The sequence below is a fragment of the Alligator sinensis genome, unplaced genomic scaffold (genome assembly GCF_000455745.1).
Source record: "Alligator sinensis unplaced genomic scaffold, ASM45574v1 scaffold499_1, whole genome shotgun sequence".
NCBI classification, from domain to species: domain Eukaryota; kingdom Metazoa; phylum Chordata; order Crocodylia; family Alligatoridae; genus Alligator; species Alligator sinensis.
In genome coordinates, this window is record NW_005841864.1 from 1819587 (window position 1) to 1826491 (window position 6905).

Sequence of the window (6905 nt, forward strand, 5' to 3'; positions counted from 1 at the left end):
GCGGGGGAGCTGCCAGCAGGCCAAACAGCCCCTGAGCTGCCGGGGGCTCTGGTCCTTCCCTCAATGGCAGTGGCACCCCCAGGGCTGCCTGGGTGGGTTGCTAGTGGGCCAGGTGCTGTCCCAGCTCAGAGGTAGCACCAGGCCTGATCCAACTGTTCCCCAAGCCCACCCAGGGAGCAGCACCTGGTGAGCTTTCAGTAGGTGGACTTGGGAAACATTTGGATAGGGCTGGGTGCTGCCTCTGAGTTGGGACAGCACCCAGCCTGCTATCAGCCCACTTGGGCAGCCCCAGCGGGTGCCACTGCTGTAGATGGAAGGACCAGGGGCCCCCACAGCTCAGGAGCCACTTGAACGCCTGACAGATTGCCCCCTGCTGTAGAAGAGGTGAGCAGGCACCACTGGAAAAAAAATAAAATAAAAAAGGATTGGGCCCCTCACCACTTCTACCTGCAGCAGGTGCCTGCTGAAAGCAGAAGCGGTGAGAGGCCCAATCTTTTCTTTCTGCAGAGCCTACCCGCCTCTCCCAAAACTGGTGCACATGTAATGTGTGACACCATTAAGCCACACAAATGACTTTTTGCCACGTATACCTTGTGACAACTGTCACGTGTACAAGCACCCCTAGTTCCTTGAGTCTCTAGTGCTGCATTCAATAGGCCAAATTGCCTGAGAGACTGGAATGTAAGCAAATTATTCTAAAAAGTGTAAATCAGTATTGAGTAAGGGAGGCTAGCCTTGGGCCTCAGAGAGTGCCTAAATCCAATCAGTTTCTCAATGGGTCCCTCATGGACCCCACTAGTCTCAATCCAGCCCTTATGCTAAAATAGGCCTTCTTGGCCTGGCAGTGCCCCTGCAGGGCACCTATAGCTTTATGGGCAAGAGTGTGTGGCTCCATTCCTCCCTTACACCACACCCCAAGCATCACAAGTGTTATAATTTCAGATGTTAGCTTCTCTAAGCCCCTCTTATGACTCTCAGACCCTCTGGGTCTCTCCACTCTCTTTCTCTATCCCCTCATACCACCCGTCTAGGAGACTTCAGGCCCTCTAATCCCTCGCTCTGACTCTCCCTGGTCAGTGGATCCTCTGATACATTTCATGGTTCTGTCCCTTCTCTGTACTGGAGAATCCTCTGTACCCCACCCCAAACCCTTTGCTGGGCTGGTAGGCTCTGTTCCCTCATTCAGCCCCTCCTCTAGACTGAACCCTCTGTGCCTACTCAACCCCCTTGTCTCTGGACTGGTGGGCTCTATTCCCTTGCCCCTTATACTCCACACAGCCTCTTCTCTGCATTGGAGACCCTCTATATCCCCTTTCAACCCCTTCTTTGGGCTGGTGGACTCTGTTCGCTCGCTCAGCACCTTCTCTGAACTAGGGAATCCTTGTATCTCTATTCAGCCCCTTCTCTCTGGGATGGGGAATTTTCTGTCAGCTTTAAGCCTGTCTCCAGCAAAGCTCAAGGCTTGTCACTCAGACAATAAAACCATCATAAAACAAAGGCTCCTTGCCTGCATAAACCTTTTTTTCTCTGCCCTGGGTAATATTATTTGGCTCACAGAAGCAGAGCAGAGTCCTTCTGCTCCCCATATCTGCTTGGGCCCTTCAGGAGTCCTTCTGCCCCTGCTGCAGAGAACGCCTCTTCTCAGGACTAGGCTCCTGGCTGGCTCAGGCTTATCTGGCCCCAGCCTGGCCTTCTGGTCAGGTGAGCTTCCAGCCAACCCCCACACCACCTGGAAGCTGCCTATGAGGCAGCTTCTCCCCTTCAAATGGCAGGCACACCACAGTGCCCTGCTACATACTCCAAGGAACTAGTGAAGAAGTGGGGCTATACCATTGGTTCAACCATCTGTGACTGCAGCACAGAGCCTCAGACAATACAATACCTGCTGCAATGACCACTGCTTGAGGGCACATGTACAACGAAAGTTCTCACAAAGTACAATAAATGAGAACAAGCATGTGTAACAAAATGGTCAAATGTGGTGTAGAGACATGCGAAGAAGAAGTTACACTACTGTCAGCAGGTACACCTTGGCAGAGCACTGCATATCCCCAGGGGTACATGTACTCCAGTTTGAAAACCACTGTTTTATGCCTTAGAATACACAGCTAGTAAGAAGCCTTCCCAATTATGGGCTTTTATTAAAATTTTCCTTTCGTCAAGAAGTGTCTAAATCCCTAAATTATCTCACTGTCTTAAATGGAACTACTTAGGAAATAAGTTCCTACTCATCAGCTGGCCTACCTGTGATCTTTTTATAACCACTAAAACACCACTAACTTATTAGAACGACTATTCTACTTTCAGTCAAATCAAAATGATCCCAAGGTAAGGGTGGCAGAATTGGACCCTCAGTTTTTACCCAATGATCAAAATGTCACATTGTCCTTATACTAGCTTTGAATATTAAGAACTTTCACTATGCTTGGCTTCACTTTGACTTCATGGGTAAGGTTTCAGCTAATGATGCTATCAGGTAGTAGTGGTACACAATGCAAAACAACTACAGGGAGCAGGGTGGGGGAGCCAAGGCCAATGCTGCTGGCCCTGGGTCCCCAACCCCCTGTCTTGTCCTTGGCGCAGCTTTGGAATCATGGCGACGCTCCACCACACTTGGAGCACTCTGATTGGCTGTTTCCATCACCCAATTAGAGTGCAAATAAAGTGTTATGGACAGACAGACAGACAGACAGACTTAGGCTTTTATAATATTAGAATTTCCAAATACATGCATGTATGTACATGTCTGTATATATATATATATATCGATATATAGATATATACAGATAAATGCTTCTATATACACATGCAAACATGCACAGATATTTGCTTGATATTTGTGTTTCTCTTGATTTTGAATGGAGCCTCAAGCAACTGAGTTTCATGTTCAAAAGATATCTAGCTCCAATAGATTTGTGTCATTTGTAGTTAGCCTTGTTGATCACTTCGTCACATTGACGATTCATGGTCATCTTGGGGCTCTGACACCAAGATCCCTTTCTGCTGCTGTGCTGCTGAGAAGGTCATCCCCCAGCCTGTAAATGTATTGGTGGTTCTTTTTGCCCAGGTGCAGCACTTTTCACTTGTCTTTGTTGAACTGCATCCTATTTCATCTGACTTTGGTCCTCTTTCCTGCCAGGGGCAGGGGGTCAGACACGATGATCCATTGTGGTCCCTTCTGACTCTACAATCTATGAATCTATGAATCATTCTTCCCATGTTTCCAACCTGTCCAGATCCACCTGAATCTATTCCCTACCCTTTGGTGTGTTAACTTTGCCCCATAATTTGGTATGTGAACTTGAGCAGGGTGCTCTCTACAGCCTTGTCCAAGTCACTGATGAAGACACTGAATAGCACTGGTCCAAAGACTGAGCCTTGCAAGGACTTCATTGCCCACATCTTTCCAGGTCAATATCAACCCGTCCACCACCACTCTCTGGGTACAACCCCTAAGCCAATTTGCCACCCACCTGACCATGTAGTCATCTACATCACATCCTGTCAGTTTATGTACGAGAACAGAATGTGATACCATATCGAAGGCCTTCTTAAAGTCTAGGTAGATGACATCTACCTTGACTGCTGTGTCTAAGAATTTTGTGACCTGGTCATTAAAAAAACAAAGTTAATCAGGCAGGATCAACCTGAAATGACCCCATGCTCATTTCCTTTCAGCATTATTTCCCCTGCTGGGCTCCCACAAATGTGATCCTTAATGATTTTTTCCAGAGTTTTCCAAGGATAGAAGTGAGACTAACCGGCCTATAGTTTCCTGGTTCCTTCCTCCTCCCCTGCTGGAAAATAGGGACCACCCTGGCCCTTTCCCAATACCCTGGGACCTGACCAGAGTACCAGGAGTGCTTGAACAGCCATGCCAGCAGCGCTGCTAAAATTGGCCAGTTCCTTCAGCACCCTTGGATGAAGTTCATCCAAGCCCCGCTGATTTGAACACATCCAGCCCCTCCAACAGGCCCCTTCACTAAGTCTGCACTAACAGTTGGTGGGCTGGTGTCCCTCCTGTGTCTATGATCCAATTGGGAGATTTGTCTTGTTCTGTGTCTAGGAATACAGATGCAAAGAACTCATTGAAGAGCTCAGCTTTGTCCCCCTTCTCTGTCACCAATTGCCTTAGTTTGTCCTGTAGAGGTCCTATGCTATCCTCCACCTTCCTTTTGCTCTCTATATACCTGAAGAAGGACCTTTTGTTGTCCTTAATTTTTGTTGCCAGCCTAAATTCTAATTCTGTTTTGGCCTTCCTGATTCCCTGCAAGTGCAAGCCAGGGACTTGGTGGCTGGAGAGGAGGCACTCGCTCTGGCACAGGCTGGCCACCTACCCTCCTGACCTGGTCCAGATGTAATAAAAAGTGAGACGGTTCAAAACAGTACATCATGTCAAGAGGGTCCTATATTGGAATGTTTCAGCCACTTTTGGAATGTCTGAAAGGGCCATGACACAGAGGGATAAGTGCGTGTTTGAGTGCCCAGGGTGGCAGCTGCACCCTGGACACTGCCAATGGCTACACTGCTGGCAGCACTGCTCTGAGAGTTGGAGACTGGGGTGGTGCCCCAGTCACCCCGCACCTTCTGTTACTCTACTGCTTGTACACTGGATAGCTGACAGCCTCTTAATTCTCAAGCCATACAGATCCAGAAATAAAACATGTTCATACAATATATACTGGCAAAATTCTTGGCAATATTTTTCCTTCTTCTGGAGCACTGAGAAGACTGGGAAGGCACCCCAAATCAATTTCTTCTGCAGTATTGAGGTGACCAGGCATCTGTAGATCACAATCCTACCTACCTCCTATATTGCTGAGAAACCACAGAGGAAAGTAAAGATGCTGATCCTCATCAGTTGACAGAAGAGCCTTTGAATGTCTACCTCTTAGGATTTCCTATAGCAACAGGTGCAGTAACTGCTATAGATATTAGGTATTAATACCAATGTGATGATCTGATTTCCTTGTGACAGCTCATTAAAATATACTCTAGGGAGATACAGCATCTGGTCTAGTGATTTTCCTTCATATTTCAGTTAAGGAGGGAAATAGTCATGAAAATCCATTTAAAAAAACCTGAAAATTGTTGAAGTGGGATTATGTGTGTAACCCACACAAAATGTGCAAGGCATTTTGCATTGTAAAATGTGTTGTATATAGTTTTGTTTAAATAAGATTGTATATTTTTTTTCTGCTGTGCTGCAGGTTTTCTATAATTTAGTATCTTGTTTTCTCTGCCCTGCTTGGGCAACCTGGAAAGAGACAGTAGAAGTTTTCAACTAACAGTCATACCTCTGTTCAACCTCACAGGCTACAATACTGCCACTGTGCAAAGGTAATTATTGCATGTAGAATGGGTCAGGATTTGGAGCTTGTTGTGGCTGAAGCAGTTCTTGTGTCTTAGCTAGGCTCAGCTACCCTTCTTCTTCTACATCTTCCCAGGGTGCAACAAGGGGTCCCTTGCACTGCAGAAAGACCCACACTCCTTAGCAGCTTCTCAAAATGCAGTGAAACCCAAGGAGCAGCTTATAGGACTCTCTTGCTCAGTAACAAATACAGGGGCACAGGCCCCCCAGAACTATCCCTTGGGTGAGCTCCCATGCCTCAGATTGCCTGGGCATGGGTAGAGTCTCCCCAAAAGGGGTGCAAACTAGAGACTGTACTTTGTAGTTGGTAGTGTTAAATTGCATTTGGTGTTTTCCTTGCCTTTGCTTTCTGTAATAAATCTGTCCTTTGTATTTACTCTGCTTTCAAGGAGAGGGTTTTGTTTATGCAGGACACCCCAGCCAAACTCCACGATCCCAGATTTCAGGCTGGGGGCTCGAGTCACAGTGAAAGCTTATTGGGAACTCCAGAATTTGAACCTGACCCTTGTTGCTGCTGACTGGTGCCTGACCAAAGGGTTACATGTGGTTGAAAGTGGAATCTTGTGTAGGTATTGAGAAGAGCTAAACATTTCTAATTAGTTTTCATGAGGCTGCCACTCTTCTACCAAGGCTAGCTATTACAACATATATTCCTGTATGTCCAGTGAAATTTAGCCATTCATGCCTTTAGAAAAATCTTTGGTCTTTTCTTAGCGCTTTAAGTCCACACAGTGTTTTAAAATATATATATACTATCTTAATAGTGTAAGTAGAAAGGCAAGAAATTATAGTGGATATAGATGTGATGAACATCTATATACTGCAGTGATTAATTTATAATGTAACCATTTCACTAACCAAGACTGTTTTGCTACACCTAAAATCTGTGGTTTAACTCCTCCCCCCCATAACCACATGTAATGTTTCAGTTCAGTTTAATTCAATGGTTGTTTTAATCTGTATTCACTTTGTCCTAGTGATGTACAGACCACAGACAAGATAATTTTCTAATTACCCCAATAATCTAATTTCAAAAGGTTTTAAAAGGCAGAGAAGTTAAAATTGGGGCAGGGAAGTTAAAATTTACCACAACTTGAGCACATGCTTAAAAGACCAAAACCCAGACAACTGGATTTTCTAAAATTTTAAACTTTATTTTTCAAGAAAAAAAAACTTTAATGGGGTGAAACAAAGGTTGCAAGACAAACTTACTGTACCATAGGATTCAAAGAGAATCCGCTGGTGGTTGCACTGGAGGAGAAGGCAGACCTCTTTAACAAATTCTTCACCTCCGTTTTCTTGTGCAGGGACTGGGACTCCCCCACCGTGATTCAAGACAGACTCGAGGGGAACGCCTCCAGACCAAAGGTTGAGGAGGACTGGGTTAGAGTGCTTCTGGAGGGGCTGGACGTGTTCAAATCAGCAGGTCCAGATGCTCTTCACCCCAGGGTGTTGAGAGAGCTAGCAGGGGTTATTGAAGGGCCCTTGGCATGGCTTTGTGAGCGCTCGTGGTGCTCAGGCCAGGTGCCAGATG

At 46.1% G+C, this 6905-nt stretch overlaps 1 long non-coding RNA gene across 1 annotated transcript in view; it reads left to right on the forward strand.

The window, feature by feature from the left end:
- The window catches only part of LOC112552125, a 17314-nt gene extending 11180 nt beyond the window's left edge, over nt 1-6134 (forward strand). Inside the window, exons 5-6 of the long non-coding RNA XR_003096487.1 lie at nt 5211-5340; nt 5761-6134. This is a non-coding gene — a long non-coding RNA (uncharacterized LOC112552125). The remainder of the gene's footprint in view (nt 1-5210; nt 5341-5760) is intronic.
- The last annotated feature ends 771 nt before the right edge of the window (nt 6135-6905 follow it).